The following is a 9,080-nucleotide window of genomic DNA, read 5'->3' on the forward strand; positions in this document are numbered from 1 at the left end:
AAATGATGAGCAGCTGCTGTAGTGAATGATGTGGAGCACATGCCTTACCACACCCAAATATATATTCAAATAAATATGGTTGCTTCAACACCAAAACAAAGGTGCCTGGTTTTGGGGGACCTGAAAACCTACAGCTCCCGTCTGCCAACACTGATTAGCTCTCAGTGGAAGGTCTTGCTAGGTACCCACCCGCCTATTGTTTGGGAAAGATGGGATGTCCAAAAAGCTACAATAATACAGGAAAAAGTTTTAAAATCTTGCTTTGAGTATCAAGATTTTCTTTTTTTAAATCAAGACTTTCTTTTTGAACCTGGGTCTGCAACACCTCTGTCACTTAGGCAAAAATTCCTAAATAAGCATCCTCAAAGTGCCCCAGTCTCCTGGTAAGGGATTGGAAGTCTTTGCAGCGTTTCACAGACACTTTCTGATCTGTGTTCCATGCCTCCGATCTACTTTCCTCATGGATGTGGTAGTCTCAGCAGCTCTTACCGACGGCAGCGCACAAGACCTCAGGGGTGATGCAGGAAGAGTGGGCAGAGGACCCAGGGTAGAGCCTGTCTGTTGCCCAGGACCAATTGGCCAGCTAAGGCAGTGAGCGGCTCCATCCTACCTCCATTCATCTTGAGAAACACTGCAACTAGTCTGAAAATCCCCTCAATGCCTCCTGCATGCTTAAAAGATACAGAGGGAAAAAAATGAGACCGAAACTCTGGCTGAGGAGTGATAAGCTGGAAGCTTTGGGTTCAGACACACAGGCTGCTCTGGGACCAGCAGCTGTGCCAGCTGTGGGTCAGTCTGTTCAACTCCATGTGAGGTAATGTGAACCAGAGAGTTTAGAGAGAGGTAAACATAGCTGAGTGGTTCACACAAGGTGATTTAATCATCACTGACCTGATGCACAGACCTGTGCTGTAATTCCCATCTGATGCATCAGCTTCCACCCCAGCATTAGCAGAGAGGTGATGAGAGTATTTTATTTGTTCAAAGAGACCTCAAAAATTTACCGCTGAAGGTTTTATGTTACCATTATTTAACTTCAGAGCTGATACCTCTCAATTCCAGCTGTTTGGTGACACCTTGTTTATATATTGGTTTTACTGAAAGTGCTCGTACCGTGACTCTGCCGTTCTCAGCCCAGCTATGGCTATTTTAACCGCGGACCCCCCGGCTAGCAGCAGTCCCTGGGTCACGGCACGCAATTCTCAGTGCTGTTTCAATTACAAATTAACCTTCTCTTCTCCACAAAATCTTCTAAAGCCTCCATCACTGGCTCTTAAGTGTCCCAAAAGATGCATCATGAAAACTTTAAGCAAAAAAAAAAAAAAAAAGAAGAAAAAAATCCCCAAATACAACCCAAAAATTAAAAAAATATTTCAGCTACTTCTGTGTGCGAGAAACAGTCAGTTACACTTAACTGCACACTTTGATGCCATCTACTCTTACAAAGTCAGATTAAGCAAAGTGAAGGACAGAAAGGTTTATCAGCAAATCTGATCTATGTTACCTTAGGATCTTAAATTCCACTCAACTACATCTCTACTAAGCACCAAACTTCTTCAAGGGGTGTCTAAAGCGCATCCCTCTCCAAGGCCGTTTGCCTTACAGTTACAAAACAATGTGCAGTCATACACATCACTGAGCAGTTTGTTGCTAACAACACATGCCAAATTTTTCGGTTGATTTTAATCTGGCTTCAAAACAACTGCCAGTGGCTCTCATGATATCCTTCCCCAGTAAATTAAAACACGCTTCCTACCGATATGCCTGATACTTTCTTTTCATTGAAGTCTTTAAACAACCACACAAGCCTCCTCTGAAGCTCTTTCAGAGAAATTAAATCTCATTTTTAAAACAAATCAAATAGTTTGACCAAGTATAGCTGCTCCTATTTATTTATTTTATGAAAGCAAATAAAGTACCCAAGGACACAGCTTTTAGTAGCGTTAGACTGCACCAGGACTCGGAGGTGTTTGCTGGCGGTCTCCCATCAAATTGGGACAGATGAAAATTCAATGCTGCACACAAGTCCTGGAATAAACCGGCCATTCCTCTCTTCAGAGCTTGCATCGAACACGTAACAGAAAGTGCCATCTTACTCGTTCCCTCTAAAAAACTCAACAGCCTGCCCGTAAAATTCACAAAGGCCATCTCATTCCCAATTCCTAGTATGATTCAATTGCCTTCTGCTCACCTAAAACCTGTATTTCACGTCCAAATTGAATCATACTTCCTAGCCTTAATGTTTGTTGACTGCTGCAATGCATCATTTGAATACATGCCATATTCCACTCCGTAACATGCTCAATTTCACCGGTAGCTGAGAAAAACTGTTGGTCTGACATTATTCATCGGGGAATCCTTGTCAGGTAGTGCTGTACAGAGATAAAACCTTATCTACTTTGGGTCCTGGGAACGCTAACAAAACAAAGCCTGGTACTGGGATCAGAAAGTACCTTACAGGTTGTGGTCTCTGATGTGGTGAAGCTGAGGGGTGTCTTATCTGGACCTTATCTGTTTATTCAAATGGCAAATGCTCTGCCTGTATTTCTGGACTCTTAAAAGAGCAGATACTTAGTTTGCCGGCATTAAAGAAATTCAAAGCTTTTTTAGAGGGAGAAAAAGCAAAGGTAAGAGAATGAAAGGGGGAGGGGGAGGAAAGGAGGAGATCTTTCAGTCTGCAGGGCCAGAGTGCTCACAGTGTTGAGGTGCAGTCATGGCTCAGCCACCTCCTTTTCATTCATGCCCAGATAAATACATTCGAATACAGAAAAAAAGCCCCACAAATTAAAAAAAAAATAATAAATACACCTCCTGTTATACGTGCTTACTGCTTCTGCTCATGCCCTTAGTATAGTCTACCTCTAGGACTTACTCTCTGGGACATCTTTTACATTTTAGATTATGTTTGTCCTGTTTGAGCGAGAAAGTTTCCACACTGCAAACTGCCTTTTCAATAGCGAGTGCAATCACAGTCAATCAGCCCGATTTAGCACTAGCGGCAGGCAGGAGTCTAACAAAGGCAACGAAATTGAGTCCACTTATCATGGTGGTGAATTTCATTCTGCGCATTCATCTCCATATCCCCTTCCTCAGTACGTTTTTAAATGCTTACTCGAATAAATAAATAAATAGTACAACTACTGCCAAAGGGAGAGTAAAGGAGTTAATGCAAGATTTTCTCCCCTTAACATGCATGCATGTGCATGGCTTTGGTTTTGCTTTTTTAAGCCCAGCTCTCCCCACAACACAACAGAGATGTGTTTCACTTTTTTTCCACTGGAAAAGATCAGAGAAGAATTATCAATAGCAAGACAGCCCCCATCAGAAAATACTGGAAGTTACACCACACGGAATGAAAAGTATGTGGCTAGTTTCCGCATCATACTTGAGGTGTGAAAAATCCAGCAGTGCCGGAAGCTTTTGCAGTGAGACATGGATGGAATTTTGTGTCACATCTTGATGGTCTCATTTCTGTTTTATCGCTCACCTGCTAGAAACAAAACATTGTGCATTTCTGTCTCACGGTTTCTCCTGAATCAGCGTTGTGTCACGAAAGACCTCAAAAAGCACCCGAATGCTCAATTTTACTCTCACTACGGATCCACAGCCTCCAGTCATCCTTCTGTATGGTCTGTGTCAGCACTGTGAAACAGCATGAAAAATAACACGTTCTCTAGGAAGAATTTAGGAAACCAAAGACCCAACTTCCATCCATACTGACTCGCTTGAAGCAGCATTGCTGAGGTGAGGTTGAAGTGTAAATGAGTTTGAAGCCTGACTTTATTTGAAGCCTGATGGATACAACCTCTTGCCACTACAAAAAGCTCTGCAGATGAAGGGAGTGGTGGCTTTCGGGAAGACTTTCAGATCACTGCTACCTCCTGAGCCAAAGCAGAATTAATTCTGGCCAGTGCTGTGAGGAACATAAATGGCTGATCCAGTCATGTGAAAAGAAAAACACATTCATGCTCCCCATTCTCTAAGAACTAACTTTAGCTAGTCCTAATACATCTCTGGAGTGCCAAAGAAAAAGGGTCTTCTGCTGTTCCCTACTGCATAATAACATCCCTCCAGCTGGGAAGCAAACTTCCAAGCAGACAAACTTCCAAACTTCCTTCTTGCCCTCTTGCTTCTCTGTCCCACATTTGTTACCTCTTCCACCCCACGCTCCTGTGCAGAGCACTCCCAGCTCAGTCCCTGCATTCCTTAAAGATATTATATTTGTACATATACACAGTACACAGAAAGGAAAGAGACAAAGTAAGAGAATATCGTTTATTTCTAGAGAGATAAAAAGGAATAGTAATTGCCTTTAGCCAGCAGGGTATGTAATAGTTGACCTCCTGCATCCTGCCTTTGATTTTCTCCTCAGTGCAGTCATCTTTCGTTGGCTAATTCCCAGCATTTTTCCCTCAGGCTGGCGGGTTGGCATGGATGGTTAGCAGCTGCCAGTATTTCTCCTCCCTGTCAGCTACGAGCCATACTAATGTTAGATGCCTGGCTCAGTCCCACCCAGGGTGCTGCATGCCTTCGCTTTCCAACATACTCAGCTTTTGCCAGCCCTGAATCCGAATCGAGGTCCTGTCCTGCCTTTCTCCTTCCGAAGATTAACCAGGTGAGGAAGTTAACCCACGTCAACCAACGAAGCAGATGACAGATTTCACAGGGTTAGACCTTGTGGGGAAAGGTCAGGTTTCATGGCAGACGTCAGGGAGCAGTAAAGCAGTTAAGAACACAGAGAAATTCAGCCCATGGTGCATGCTAACATCTACTTTGAACATTATTCTCTGAATAGCAAAGACAAGAGCTGTGCGGATAAGCAAACAGAAATATGCCCAAGTGCATCCCATCCCCTCTTCCTATAAGAGATGCTGCTTTCCTTTGCCCCTTGGAAGATTTGTAAGCCACTGACAATTCTTCTGGAAGGCAACACTTCCAGCAGATAGTTCACTGCACTAGAAAAAGTCACCATTAACCTGTGCTTTGAAACAGATTCAAGAAATTCGAGCGTTACAGGTAAAACTAACCAACATACTTGAGAAGCAAGTTTGGTTTGTAACAGAAAGGATAGCATCGGACCAGTGCTAGAAAAAGCTTTGTCTATTACTTCAGAAGACCCGTGTTTAATTTCACCAGAGAGAAAGGCATTTGGTGCTCTCGTGGCTGGAATGACCAGGGGAAGGTTTTTTCAAATGCACCCCCCAATGCCAAAAAACCACAAGCGAGGTTGGGAATCTCATTTCTAAGCTCTACGAACCTAATGCAATGGAGGGGTTTTATTTGTTGTTGCTGTTTCTGTCTTTTCACCATTGAATTGCAACCTCAGCTTTCAGAAAACCAAGTGAATAAGGTGTTTGCACGGACGATGCTCCTCTGTCCAGCGCCCAGCTTTCAGCTTGCCCGTACAGACTCGCTGTGCACTTCCATTAGCAAAGCCAGGCAGGTAATAATAGCGAATAAAAAGCCTATTCGATGAAGCACTGGCTCCTTCTCAAGTAACGTAGAGTACCACTACAGCATGAATGACTCAATCATCTACTCGAGAGCTATTACTTGCAGCGATGAAGCAATGTTAATTGGATAATGGCCTGCTGCCAGCTAATATTGGCATGACCTACAATACCCCTGGCTGACAGCCGTGTCTCTCTCTCTATCACACCTTTTTTTGTAATCTGGATGGGAAGTGGAAACCATTAAAAAAGCCTCATAAGTGCCATTTAACTTCTTATCATGAATTAAAAGCTTAATTAAGTGCCTTGTTAAAGGAAGGAAGACCAGTTTTCGTGATTAAATAAAACAAAACAACAGTTAGGGGTATGGAGTGAATGAGTAACTTTACAGCTTAAAACGCAGCTCTTGGAAAATATTAATTTTGGGTTACATTTAACAGCAGCTGCTAGAGAAAAACTGCACAACTGATGAAAAATACCCTGGGTGAAAAGCAAGCAAGGTTCTTGTTGCTTACCAAAACCTGCAAATGAAAAATATAGAAGTTAAGAGCTAGCGGGGTCCTTTTTTATTAGCTGGAGGCAGCTGACACACTCCATTCCTCTTAACTCTGCTCTGCGGGCTGATACTTCACGGCCACATCTGAGCCCTAGTTATTACGTGGCTGTTTTTCCAAGCGCTTATCTACACACTAAAATACATTGCATTAACAAAAGGTGTAGTACGAAATCAAATTACCGAGGCCAGCACAAAAGGGTCTATGGAAACTCTTCCATCAGTGCAGAATTAGCTCCGTACTGACTTAGTTTAAGTTGATTAAGAAAAAGTTTGAACTGACGCACATTAAGTCATGCTTGAACTGACCTGAAATGTCTAACACAAGGTTTTGCAAGCAGTTTAAAACCCTGTAAGTTCAACTCCTCTCAATTCTGCGTATGCACAATGTCTCCCTACTGAAATGACTGGCATATCGTAAAGACTGCTCTCACTTGTAACTGGATATAAACAAGAAATAATGTAAAAAACATCTGTTCACTGTTTAGCTAGACAACAGTTAACAATGTCTGGGTGCCAGATTAACAAACAGACCCCAACATGCTATGAAGGAAGAAACCAAAAGTCTGCAATTCAGATTTCAGAGGCAGATTTACTGCTTCGAGTAATCAAAAGTAAGTTCTTTAGTTTTCAGGTTAAGCTCCCTCACACCAACGTTACATGAGTGTAAAAGCTTTATATATAAAGCTTTATCCAGCTCCAACATCAAACCCTTGAGAAATAATAAAATAATAATGCCCTTTCTCCATAATTGCATACTTTAGCAGTTTTCAAACCACGCCAGAATTTAAAATGCAATGCTTGCCTGGTTGACTTAAAAATATCTTTGTTAATTTAGGAGCGATCATCACCTTTGGAAAAGTTTTGAACTGTGAAGACTATATTTAAAAACGATTTTCGATCTGTTTTTCTATAACAACTATATGCCAACATAAATTGTCTCTAAGCCTGAAAAAAGTATTGGCTCAGGACACTAACTTTCAAATTTTGTTTGAAGTTTTTCCACTGGAGGAATAACCCCCTACATGGCAGATTAAGTCAGTTTTCACTGATACCTTTAGAAATAACTCATGGGGCTGCTGGAGCTCTGCAGACCACAGACTAAAAGCAATAGCCTTGGGAAGAGCCATTAGCCTGTGAATTGAAAAAGACCCTGCTAACTTCTTTTAATGCAAAATAACTAAGACGTTTTTCCCCCTGCTCTATCAGCTCCTAAAACCCAGGAGTGTTTCAGTTCCTTTCATGGGGAGCTCCAGTGCTGCTCTTTGTTGGAGGCACTTCCCGTACCCACGCACAGGCACCTACCAAAGCGCCCAGCACTCTGAAGCAGAGCAATGCCAGAAGCAGAGACACCTTATAGCCAAGGAATGACTGAGAAATAACAAAGTGCATCAGGCAGCTCTCTTTACCCCAAGTGACTAGTATTTGTGAGGAAATTATTTAACTGACCTGCCTCACATATAGCTATTCAAATAAAGTAGCCACAGAGAAAATCAGATTCAATGCAGTTAAACAGCAATGAATTTGCATGTGGAAAATATTTGTACAAGCAAGCATTGGTAACTGTAGGTATCTTAATAGGCTAAGAGGGTTCTTTTCCAGGATGAGAAAGTTAAAGCCCTGGCACTCTGCAACTAACAGAAGCACGTGGCAAAATAACAGCAGTGGTCTTGGGTGAAGTGTGACAATTTCAGAGTACTGGGAAAAACCTTAGGAACTAGATTCATTGTTTCTGCAGAAACGTGGACTTCACTGGAGCTGTAACAGCAGCCAGTGTAACCCTAAGTCACTAAAATTTTTTGATCTTTCATTGAGATATATTCTAAAACATAAAACTCCAGTACTTCATTTATCCAAAGGGGATTCACTTCAATAGAAATCACTTATGGCTGGACTGGAGGAAATTTTTTTACCTAGTATGTAACATAAAACGCATAGAAAGACAAACCTTTGTGTTTGAAATCTTTAGTGTCATATGAACACAGGAGTAGGTCACCAAGTGTAGACACATCATAATCTCTCCACCACGCTGCTCCTCCCACTGGCCTGCAGCTCAGCACCTCACTGGTGCTCTGATTAGAAATCTGCTAGTTTCCAATCTACTTTTACTAAAAGCCAGTTGAAACCAATCAATGCTTGTGGCAACACTCTCTTTTAGTATTAAACTCCTCCTCTCCGCCATTTCATCTCCTCTGCCTACAGAGAGCTGTAGCATGTCACAGTTGTCACACCAGCAGTATGAACCTCCCGTGGTCTTGTCTTCTCCTCCTTTAGGCCAGGCTCCTTCTGCTGAACAGCTCAGTCACTCTTGCATATGCTTATTTGAATTTTGATTACTTTTCTTTATCTAACAGGACCTGAATCATACCTGGAGGTGACACCAAGGCTTTGCAGAAGAGTGCTGATGCACTCCTGCCTCATCGTACCTGTGCACCCCTGGCCATGTTTCGTCACCTCTCTGTTCCCACCCTTGCTTTGCGGTGCGAAAGCTATGCAACACTGACTGAGGCTCGGTTCTTCCACTGGAAATTATTAGTGGACATTGCAGAATCATAGTGTGCATCCTAGCGCGTCCTCTGCGTTATCTCTAACTCCTATGCAAAATGTCTGGGTTGAAATTTCTTCGTGAGTAATACTCAGTGTCAAGACTCATGAAGTCACACCCGGTGACCTACTTCTAAAGCTCTCCAACTTATGCCATGACAACATCACGACAACATTGAAGTCTCTGGAGAGCTAAACCAGAGGGGGAAAAATGGTATGTGACATTTTGGGACCTGTCATCCTTTAAAAACACACCGTGCTGCTTCATGGGCGCTAAGCAAATGATGGTGAAAACCCCTCTGTATGACAGAGTACCTTCCCGCTGAGAGACTGCCGTCCCGTGCCCTGGGTACATCGCCACCCTTCCCATGCTGCTCATCCCAGCTGGAGACACCGGGCAGGCAGTGCCGAGGCAGCGGGTGACAGCAGCCCTGGCCAGCAGGCACACGTCTCCCCTCTGTGGGCAGCAGAGCCAGTGGCGTGCCCCACGGTAGCTGTGCTGTCACGGCTGTATGGCTGTGAGGAAATTACAG

At 43.1% G+C, this 9,080-nt stretch overlaps 1 protein-coding gene across 1 annotated transcript in view; it reads right to left on the reverse strand.

Moving 5' to 3' along the window:
* Window positions 1-9,080, reverse strand: part of BACH2 (BTB domain and CNC homolog 2) — a 47,604-nt gene that overhangs the window by 37,409 nt on the left and 1,115 nt on the right. The gene's annotated exons all lie outside the window — the stretch shown is intronic.

The sequence above is a fragment of the Egretta garzetta genome, unplaced genomic scaffold, assembly GCF_000687185.1.
Source record: "Egretta garzetta isolate BGI_Z169 unplaced genomic scaffold, ASM68718v1 scaffold231, whole genome shotgun sequence".
Lineage (NCBI taxonomy): Eukaryota > Metazoa > Chordata > Aves > Pelecaniformes > Ardeidae > Egretta > Egretta garzetta.